This window comes from Magnolia sinica, chromosome 17 (genome assembly GCF_029962835.1).
Source record: "Magnolia sinica isolate HGM2019 chromosome 17, MsV1, whole genome shotgun sequence".
NCBI classification, from domain to species: Eukaryota; Viridiplantae; Streptophyta; class Magnoliopsida; order Magnoliales; family Magnoliaceae; genus Magnolia; species Magnolia sinica.
This window is the reverse complement of record NC_080589.1, coordinates 10,722,271-10,734,446: the sequence shown is the minus strand read 5'-3', so window position 1 is coordinate 10,734,446 and position 12,176 is coordinate 10,722,271. Positions and strand designations below refer to the sequence as shown.

Below are 12,176 nucleotides of genomic sequence, written 5' to 3'. Positions count from 1 at the left end.
CGGTGACATCTTATACAAACGATCATTCAACCAGGTCTTATTGCGATGTGTGGACGAGGTAGAAGCTGCAAAAATCATGTCCAAAGTCCACGACGGAATCTGTGGCCCCCACATGAATGGACACATGATGGCCAAGAAAATCCTACGATTAGGATACTACTGGCTAACTATGGAGACCGACTATTGTCAACACGTCAGGACGTGCTTTGAATGCCAAGAACATGCAAATCGGATCAATGCGCCTGCTTCCGAGTTATATAACTTGACCGCACCCTGGTCATTTTCAATGTGGGGCATCGACATCATCGGCAAAATCAGCCCTAAAGCATTCAATGGCCATGAATATATCCTGGTAGCAGTCGACTATTTCACCAAGTGGGTGGAAGCGGTATCTTTTATCACCATCAATGCTTCTCACGTGGTACGGTTCCTTAAAAAGAACATCATCAGTCGATATGGAATCCCACACGCCATCATCATAGATAACGGGACACCTTTTGTGAACTAAAAGGTGGACAACTTTCTCGAGCAATTTAAAGTCAAAAGGCATCGATCCAGCCCCTTTTGGCCACAAATGAATGGAGGGGTAGAAGCAGCCAGCAAAACACTCGTTCGTATCCTTGAAAAAAATGGTGAAAACATATCACGACTGGTCCGAAATGCTCTCATACGCACTTTGGGCTTATCGAACATCCATACGCACCGCAACGAGCGCCACTCCATACGAACTCACATATGGAATAGAGGCAGTTCTACCGGTTAAAGTCGAAATTCTCTCATTATGCATTCTGTTAGAAAGTGAAGTGGAAGAGGGAGAATGGTGACAAGATCGCTAAGATCAACTCCATCTGACAGACGAAAAGCGCATGCAAGCTTTATGTCATTCCCAAGCCTATCAAAGAAGGATTGCGCGAGCTTACAACAAGCGAGTCCGTACAAGAACAGTCAGAATAGGAGACGTAGTAATGAAGAAGATCCTACCTCCTCATCTACCTGACCCAAGGGGAAAATTCAAACCCACCTGGGAAGGCCCGTTCGTTGTACATGAAGTGCTCCTTGGAGGTGCACTCCGCCTCACCAACATGGAGGGACAGGATCTAACCGAGCCCATCAATGCCGATCACGTTAAAATACACTACAGATAACGAGTAAGCTAAGAAAATGTTTCCTAAGATCGAATCTTACAACTCCCTACCTGATTACCCTTAGCAACAAAGTAAGACACAAAAAAAAAGAAGATGTATGTACATATGACGATTCAAAATTTTCAAAATCCAAAAGGAAAAAAAAAAGAGAAAAAAAAAAGTGAAAAAAAGAAAGAAGAAGAGAAGAAAACACAAAAGAAGAAGAAGAGAGGAATGAAGAACCAAATAGAAAATCTAGGGTACACATCCATCAGCCTTACCCCCCTGTTTTCAAGAAAAATTTTGACCTTGGAAAGCATTCCAAAGCCTCTCGTTGCTCTAGAAATCATTATCGGCCAATGTCGAGAAAGTTTTCAGACCAAAAAAAAAGAAGGAAAAAGTGTGTCTAAGCAAAATGGACGAGGTGAAACCTGCAAGGGCACCTCGGGTAAACACAGTGAATACATAGTGGACCTGGTGAAAACCTGCAAGGGCGCCAGGGGCAAAAAGGCACAGCTGCCAAGGGGCAGGCAAAAGCAAATACCCTGGATGTGGTGAAAACTTGAAAGGGCACCACTGACAAAAATGACGAGCTATGCCAAACATAACGAAAACTCGTAAGAAAAGAAAAGAAAAGAAAAGGAAAAAAAAGAACAACAAAGCACTTCAGTCTTGGCAACAAAATCATATCCGAAGTCAAAGACGTCAAGACCGCGATGCTTCAAGAATTATCAAGCATAGCCTAAGCCAAGAGACATTGATTTTCACTGCGTACTCTTGAGGATAATTTCAAAAATCTTCAAAAATCAATTCAGAAGTTGTATATGATGAACAATGGAAGAGTCAAGTGTCTGATCCTTGCCGTCCAAAACACCAAAACATAAACCATGCTCATAAGACAAGTCTGACCACAAAAAAAAAAAAAGAGTTTCCATTTTTACCATCATCTTTATTTACATGCATTAAAAAAAAAAAAAAAACTCTTACAGGTTGCATCATCAAGTTATGGTCGCTTCTTCAAAACACCCGGCCCGACAACAACCTCTACTGGCTACTCAAGTTAGTTTTGCTCCCTTAGCATCAAACTCTTCGATCGTTCTATTAAGCTCTCTATCTTTCTTTATAGGAATCAAAGCTCCCTCAACAATACACTAACATGAACAACACACTTGGAGTTGTACACTGAGTAGAGAACGGGCTTCAATAAGAGCCGACTTCAATAAGGATCATCGAAATCCCTGATGGAAGTGATCGGTCAGACCTATTTTAAAAAAAAGAAGCCAAAATAAAAACAGCCTGATGACGCATCCCCACGAGATCAAGTGGATATTTCCAAAATAAATGGTCTGAAAAAAAATCTTTCAAAAAAAAAAAAAATCAAAAACACGACGCGCATGGTATCCAAGGCACTGGAAGACCTCCATACTCTCTGGTGGGTACCAACGCAACAACAATAATTGATTTTAGTTTTATCTGAATCTTTGGTTTTCTCAAAAATCAAAGTGGAACATGGGACGATCAGACTGAACTTTTAGTGTCACTCCGATCGTCTCGGAATGTGAATTGAATATATCCAAGTTAGCGTAACCATACTTTAAGTCGTGGGAGAAACTATCACAACCATAGTGTCAGACTCGAAAAATCGAATGGCGAAGAAATAACTCAAGGTGACTCTAGTCCGGGACACTTGTTAGCCTAGTACATTGTAATGTGGGAGATCCGTAAAGCCGCAAAAAGCACAGGCAACTGCCCATTACAACAACTAATCTTATAGGTAGTCCTAGGGGATTACACGGCATCGAGAATTACTCTTCAAAATCAAACATGTTAGGCGGATCCCCGTAAGGCTGCGAAAAATGAGCACTAACCACTCAAAAATTCATACTTACAAACATCTATCGATGCAAATCGTCAATCACGACGTGAAAAGGTTGTGATTTGATGCCCTGTAAAGCCATAAAATGCGTAAGGACAAATCACAACGTTTTCCTCAACCCTCATGAGACACCTAAATTACTCTTTAACCAGATGAGTCTTTCGATGATAACACTTCGGTAGGAATAGACTATACCACGTCTACATATGGAAGGTGGGGTGTCCACTTGTTTTGGCATTTAGTTGCCCACAACCTCTGCCAAAGAGGGGCATCTGTAGACACCCCACCTAAAACAAGGATACGACATTCTTTGAGCTTCAACTTGACTTCAATCAATTGTCTCATGTAGATTGGGAAATCATTGAAAACTCAAATGGATCACGGTGGAAGCATACTCAGCACGCGCCGGAAATAACCAACGGACCAGATTGGCTGACACCAAATCTAGTAGCGATTTGGTCAAGGCCGAGCGTCCAAACATTAAAACCCTTGAAACTCTCTATATGATGCAACCGACAGGCGAAAATGGATAAAACGAATACTCTCTACCCACGGATCACTCTTTGTATCATTCAGTCTTTCCGGGTAGCGTTGTGTCGAGGTTAAAAGGTCATATCTTTGAAATCAAGGAAAAATACGATCGTCCTGATATATAAAATGACCATGGTATTATCAGAGGCAAATCATGGCCGATTAGGATGATTTATAATTCGTTGGAAAGGTGGACAAATGATCTTCCTAACAAACTTAAATTTCCTCCAATCCGAGTCATGATGAGGAAGATCCATCCCGTTTATCAAAACCATGCATTGCCAATTGACCAATATCGAAAAACTTTGGCTGCGCTTTAAACTAGTTAAACGAAATCTGATTGAGATGATTTCAGTTATAATGAAAAGCTTATTAGACGACGTTTCCAATGATCATAATTTCATCAAAGGCAGACCATTGGTTAAATTGCAAACAACTAATTTTTTATATTAGATAGACATATTTTTAGCACATCAAATGAGGTCCAATTGAAGTGATCCTAGTCTTGTTGGAAATCTTACCTGATTACCTTTCCAACAAGATAAAGATTACCGAAAACGGACAAGTAACGAAGAAGATATGAGCGTTTGAACATTTGCAATAAAAAGACAAGGTAATAATGACAAGATAATATGCGCTCGACCTCACGATAAGCTCTCGTGAGGTCTAGCTGTGTGGGCCCCATCATGATGTGTGTTGACCATCAACACCGTGCATTTGATGGGTCCCCTTTAAATTATGGGATATCCCAAAAATCATCCGTATAGGGAACTCAGGTGCGCCATACCATCTAAAATCATGTGAAGACACTATTAAAACATATAAAAGCACTTGGTGGGGCCCACCTGAAATTTGCATGCGTCTAAAACTTGGTCTGAACCCTCATCCAAGTGGGACACACATAATGGATGGGCTGGATTTGTAAACCACATCTCGGTGGGCCCAAAAAATGGTTATGAACGTTTTAATGGTGTCTTCACATGATTATATATATATATATATATATATATATATATATATATATATATATATATATATATATATGGAAAAGGTACTATGCGCTCGACCTCACAAGACCGTCCCATGAGGTCGAGCTATGTGGGCCCCACCGTGATGCGTTTCGAACATCTACCCCATTAGTTAGATGCACCATTCCATCGTGGGCCTAGGTCTCAAAAATCAAGTCAATCCGTGACTTGTGTGGGCCACACCACATACAGAAGTGGGGAGGGGCTGTGCACCATTAAAACATTCATAATCATTTTTTGGGCCCACCGAGATGTGGTTTGCAAATCCAGCCCATCCATTATGTGTGTCCCACTTGGATGAGGGTTCAGACCAAGTTTCAGATGCATTTAAATTTCAGGTGGACCCCACCAAGTGCTTTTATATGTTTTAACGGTGTCTTCACATGATTTTAGATGGTATGGCCCACTTGAGTTCCGTATACGGCTGATTTTTAGGGTATCCCATAATTTAAAGGGGACCTATCAAATGCACAGTGTTGATGGTTAACACGCATCACGGTGGGGCCCACACAGCTCGACCTCACGGGAGCTTATCATGAGGTCGAGCGCAAAGTACCTTTTTCCACACGCACACCCACACACACACACACACACACACACACACACACACAGACACACACACACACACATATGCATCATACCATGCAGGGCCCACAAGCTAGGGCGGGCGCCCACAACGCAACCCTATGCATGGGTCGTCCGTGACAGGGGCCCGATGCCTATATAAGGCACCCGAGCCACACAAGAGGGACAAAGACAGAGACAGAGATAGAGGAAAAATCAAAGGAAAGAGAGAGAAAATAGAGAGTAGAAGAGAGATAGAAAAATACAGAGTGTCTGAAGGTTGGAGTTTGCCTAGAGGTGCTCCCCAAAGTACCGTAAAAATTTCCATCGTGCCAACATGCTACCCAATACAGGAGACAAAAATGGCTATCAAAGGAATAAAAAAAAGCTAAGAATTTGTCAATTTTTATTTAATTTGCATTCCACTTCACACATTTCTATTGCATTAATCACTTCCACATTTTATTCTGCATCATTCTTCATCTTCCATTTTTCACTTTATTTGCCTGCCCAGGACCTTAAATCCTGGGAAGTAAGGCTAGTTAGCGTTTATTTCTATTAACTGTTTTTACTTTATTTGCTAACCTAGGGGCCACCTGGCTCTGTGATGTAAGACTGAATAACCTTTTAAAAAAATATATATTTTATCTCTGTCTGCCCAGGATCTTAAATACTGTGAAGTAAGGCTAGTTAGCATTATATCTTATTTACTGCTTTTAGTTTATTTGCCTACCCAGGGTCACTTGGCTCTGTGATGTAAGGCTAGATAACTTTTTTTTTTTTAAATCTTTGCCTGCCCAGTCCACTTGGGTTATGTGAAGCTTGACGAAGTATAAATTGCCGAAATTTCATTAAATCCCTCAAAAATGCAAATCTTGTAAAGTAGAGACCGCACATTGTGCGAGCAGAAAAGGGTTCTTAAACCCTTGCTTTTACGTCACCGATGCCCTTAGTTGGAATCTACGGCCGTAGACCAACCGTGGGAGTCACTTGAGTTGAAAAATCGTGAGATTGCCTAACTCGGAAGCGATTCGACGATTCCTAACCGGCTGTAGATTTTATGATTCATTTGGCTAGTAGCGACTCCAAATCAAATGTATTTTTACACCTGAGTCAATAGCACCCATCGCCCACAGTAGCAAAATTAATACAAAAGCCAACAAAGTGAGGGCACTGCCACGCTCGTGCGCGCACGTGGGGGGAGGCGTTCACACACTTAAATTAAGAAATTTAAGAAATCAATGTGGGGCCATCGTGATGTATGTGACTTATCCACACCGCTCATTTTGTTATGCCAGCTGAAATTAGGGCGTAATATAAAAATGAGGCAGATCCAAAGCTCAGGTGGACCACAACACATGAAACAATGGGAACCGAACGCCTACCATTAAAAACTTCTTGGGGTCCTTAAGAGTTTCAACTCAAGTTGATATTTTTGTTTTCCTCCTATCCATGTCTGTGTGACCCTATGAATGGGTTTGATGATGAAAAAACCTCAATGTGGGCCTAGTGAAGGAAAAAAACTTTCAACGGTGGACAAATTAAGGCCATTGTTTCCTTTCATGTGGGCCATTTGAGTATTGGATCTACCTCATTTTTCAGCTCATGCTCCAAAATGTTCTAATAAAATAGATGGATGGTGTGGATATATCATATACATTATAGCGAGGTCCACAAATTTTAGTCAACACTTTTGTATCGATTTTTGAGGTGAAATTACTCTCACGTTTTCAAACCCGGTAAAAAAGTAATAATTACTTATTCACCACGATTTACATGTATTATGAAAAATCAAACGGACCCACGATTTACATGTATTATGGAAAATCAAAGGGACCCTTACCGTTCGGGCAGGGTTAGGACACAATCCTCGTCCATTGCAACAACCAGGAAAATTTTGACAAGCAGAGGATCCGAACTCTATTTCCACATGTGAGTCCGGATCTTTTGATCGCCACAAACAAGAATTTCTTGTTTGTTGCAATGTGATACACTCCATTTAATGCAGCGGTGTTGACAATATCAATGATAATGTGAACCAATCACAATGAAGAAAAACGTGAAATCCGCATATTTGCTGCAAGTAGACGATCCCAAGACAGAAAAGGTAAGGGGTTTGGTGACATACGTAGTAATATATCTTGGTGAATCGTTGTATGAACCAGATCAAGTCCAACTAAGGCCGAGTCGACTCAGGCGAGCTGAGCGGGAAACCCATGGTGGGCCATTGCTTGATGGCTGGGGATCTCTATGTCCATTACCTTGCTTTCCTTGAGTAAATCAGCATACCAATGGGCCGAGATCTTGGGCCGTCTTGTTCGGGCCTTATCTTCAAAGTCCACATGATAAAGGCCATACCTCTTTGTATATCCGCCCAACAATTCAAAAACATCTAAGAATGACCACAAAAAGTATCCTTTGGTGTTTGATCCGTTCCTGCATGGGACCCACATTTTTGTATTAGATAATAATGTTTTCTTTTTAAGTGGACAAAAAAATGTACCTGAGTTAGATGGGCCATACCTGATCGCGCTTGCGACCGCATTAAGGTATCCGGTTACGTACTCAATCCTAGCCGTGTCGTTCAGCGTCTCATTAGATGGCCCACCAAAACCTGATAATGTGTATAGGCAATAAGATCAACGGAGAAAAAGCTCCCCAGTGGGCCAGGTTGGTGTCTTCTAGGCCGTTTATTTATTGTGTTGGAAATTAGTCAGGGTGGTCCTTTATATAATCAAATATGGGCCTGGGCCCATCAGGTTTATTTCGGTAGGGAGGGCCCACCTTGGCGAAACATCATATGAGTTTTGTGAAGTGAAAATAGATTTACCATTTTCTTGGATATAGATTGGAGGATTGCCGTAGTCGGTTTTGTAGTATTCTAGCAAGCCCTGAAGGCCTGATGGAACGGCGGGCAAATTCAACGGTGAGATCTGTCTCCAATCTTTGTTAGTAATGTTCAACGGCCAAAATTAAAACTAAAGTGACCAACGGTTTAGATCTTACCTGACCACTGGGCGTCTCGTCTTTGGACACTGCAAGACAGTATCAGCGGTTGATGAGAGTTGGAAACATCAATCAGCTTCTCTTTATTGAATTTCTCTCAGGTGACGATCACATATCGTTCCAATGCATGGAAGCATTCCAACTGTGTGGGGCCCACCTGTGATGTGTACATAGAATCCAAAGCGTGAATCTGCTACAGAACCTCTTCTTGACCGTACATACCAAGAATCATCTGGATCCAAAACTCAGGTGGGACACACCACGGGGAGCAATGTGCATTCACTCCTAAAGCCTGTGTATTCAATAACGGGCCTCTAATGGCTAGAGTTTAGGTGTGTCCCTTCATCCTGGTGGGGTACACCTGATGACTGGGTTGGATGGCCCACCTGAGTAACGGATTTGGTTAGATATTGGAATCAAGTCCTAACGTGCATGAGGAGCTGGACGGGTTGGATGTTACTCAAACATGATGGTGGGCCCCACAAGAAATTGCGACGCCTTGGAGCGTATGTGATCATTACTTGTTTCTCTAGCAAAAAGGATTCCACGGGAAGCACGAGAAATGCCATTTGCAGCAGTACATTGCACACACCAAACACATGCGCTTCACACGTGCTAACACAACATGCGTGTGCAAGATCCGGTCCGTTCATCAGGTGGGTCACACCATGAATATTCCTCCATTCAAAAGATCCAACTCCTTCACTCGTCAGCTGGCCAGCTTCAATAAGCTAGGAAACATTCATGATCATGGCCCACGAAGATGAACGTTCAATATCACTCTTCTGAGAACCGTACAGCTTAATTTGATAAACATGTCCGCGAAGTAGTCTCGAACGTTGTTCTTTGAGCCGTTGGAGTCGTCTTGTATGTAGGCCGTTATGTAATGGTTCACACCCAGGAAGTCGATGGAGCCCTTCAATCGTTCTGATTCGGATTTGGTGAAAGCTGGGATCCTTGATGCTGCATTCTTCTTCATGACCTTCGGATAGTCTCCAAACACCACCGGTCGGACGAACCTACGGTTGGATGAGCTTATCATAGAGCTAACTGTAGACGGTGTGCATGCATATACACATATCCTATTGGGCGACCGCGGAAGCACACGGAGATTAACCAAGCCGAGTAATCCGATATCAACAATCAAGCACAATTACTAAGATTTAGAATTTAACATGAAAAAATCTTTTTTTACAAAACAATGGTACAAAGCGAAAGATATCATTATGATAGCAGCATTGAGCAGGACACCAAAGTGTCTAACGACCATCTTGAGAAAATTTGAAATTTTCAAATGACATCGAGCAACACTTCAATAGCATCGAAGTATTCTCAATAGCATCGAAGTGTCATTGATAGGCATATCAAATTACAAATTTAAGACATCTATCAACAATCTCAACCACGTCTTCAATTGTCATTTTCTTAGCTCCTGTAATTTCCGCTTTCATAGTGATATCTGTTGCGCTGTGCCATGGTTTTTTTTTTCGAAAGAATTTTTCCACATTAAATTTGGGGTAATTGTGATTGTGTTTGATTGTTGCTATAGGATTACTTGGCATGATTCATCTTTGTATGCTTCCGTGGTCCGCAAACACACTTTGTGTAGGCATCGATGTACACCTGTAATCGTGCATGTATGTATGTGTGCATTGTTTTAGTTGTATATACATACCAGCCATTAAAGAAATCAAGGGCTCTTTGGGTTGCTTCAACGTCTGCCGTGGAGTTTGTAAAAGGGATGCACCAGAAGCTGTATACATTGATGCCTATGCATCCTTTTTGGTGGGCCTGCAAAGTGATTCGGATTAGAAGTCTCTCCCACTTTCTAGTGGGTCTGAGTTGACTCAGTTGAGTTCGATCTGGTTTGGCACCATGAGTTAGCATTGAGAATAGAAGGTGACTCAGCCAACTTGGCCGAGTTGCGACTCGACTCACGGTGAACATGTATGTACCAAAGCTCAATTGGCATGAACAAACACAGCACATTGAAGTCGATTATCACTTCATTAAAAAAAAAAAAAAAAATCTCATACAAAACAATTCAATTAGTAACAAGTATTTGCCAAGGATCAATTGGCTGATAAATTCACCAAGGGGTTTATCACATGCATAGGGTATAATCATTTGTAACAAACTGGGCTTGAGTGGGAGTGTTAAAAGTTTTCTTTATTAGCCCATGTGAGCTAGAATCTTTTTTTTTTATTTGTGGGCTAGAATCTTTTTTTTTATTTCTGGACTTGGGATTTATGCGCATTCTCCTTCTTTAGATTAATATTTAATAAGAGAGTTAAATGTGATGCCCTAATTGTAAGGTTAGTCTCTCTCTCTCTCTCTCTCATAGCCAAGATGGGTCAGAAAAGGCCCGGTTGATGACAAAAGTGATCCATACTGTCAAACCTTAAATCGGGCATATCTCGCAATTTGAAATGAGTTATTCAATGTACCATATATGATTTTGGGGTAGGACGAGCTACTTTAGCCACCCAATCCTGCTATGCTGGGTTACGCAAGCTGAATTTGTGAAATACCATCAGATCAACGATCGTTTTCCTATTTTAATTCCATTTTTACTATAAATAGTAAATTTTAGTTTGATTATAACTCTTCATCAATTAGGCTTTATGAGTTGCGCCCAATATGAAAAGTTCTTAGAATAATTAGGAGAATAACATGGTGAAGCTAAATAGGACACTTACTATTTTTGGCCAAAAACCTTGCACACTAGTAGACATCATGACCGTATATAAATAGTAAGTTGCGAATTTTAAGAGTTTTCGTTGTAGTTTGATTCTAAAATTTCTTCCATTGCTTAGTATCCCTATTTAAAGAGTTGTGAACTCGTTTATTTCATTCATCAATCAAATTATGAATTTTATAGAATTTATTTATATTTTTATTGTTTTTTTCTTCATGGATTCAAAAAGTGTATGTGAGGAGTCCAGAGAAGCTCCATGGATTTGGAGTAGTTATCCTTGAGGAAGATTGTGATCGACCTCATCACATTCATCCCTGCGTCACTTCTTCATATGCTTTCATCTCTTTCCCTTCCTACTTGGTAGGTTGGATGTGTGGACAACTTGTTGTTTTCATCTTTTCTTCACACCTCTAGTTGGGAGAGATAAGTGTGAGGCCCATCTACCACTGATACTTTTCAACACTATTGTGGTTCAAATTCTTTTGGGGTTGACTGTCCATTGGACATAGCCTATAAATATGTATGATCGAATAATCAAAACCATAAAATTAAGGGCATGCAAACTGGATGGTAGGCTATCTTAACACCATTTTTGCATGCCTTTATTCAAATGGGTACCATCATCAGATTAGAGAGACATTGGACCCAATGCAAACCATATTGGGCCATTCCTATTTAAGCCACTATGATCATATCTTGGCCCACTCTTATAAAGGAACATGTAATTAGTTATGAAGATTTTGTACTACATTACAATTCTCATTTTTGGTTGGGTGTACCCCACGAGGATGAAGGGGTTGGGTTCGCTTGAATATCAATTTGATATTCAAATATTCAAATATTCAAAATTTTCTCAAATGCCACAATCTCCCTTAACGTCTCTAGGAAAATCTTCAATTTAAAAAATAAAAAATAAAAAATCATGAGAAATAACCTCATTGAGAATATCATAAGTAAATTTGTGATAGAATTGTTCTCTCGATGGGTCTATGATAGACATGCTGAACACATTGCTTCATTAATAGGCATGGTTAATATAGCCAAGTGGCTTGTGCTAATTCATTCTCCTAAAAGGAGGTATAGAGTCCACGCCATCGCATTTATGATGAAATATCACGCGCAAACGACGATACCCTCACATGGGAGTATATTTCACATCAGTTGCAGTCACATGGTGTCAACACTAACGCCGTTTAATTCATCCACATCAAGGCGTGGAAAATGCGTGTAAACAAAAACATCAATCAATACCATCCATCATGTCGGCCCACTACGAATGAGCCACCATGCCAAAACCACGCTTACGGTACGGAACGATCCTAACCACCCCAAACAATAGTATTTTTCTT

At 40.8% G+C, this 12,176-nt stretch overlaps 1 pseudogene; it reads right to left on the bottom strand.

Moving 5' to 3' along the window:
- LOC131231838 (uncharacterized) overlaps positions 1 to 12,176 on the bottom strand; it is a 71,110-nt pseudogene that overhangs the window by 47,074 nt on the left and 11,860 nt on the right.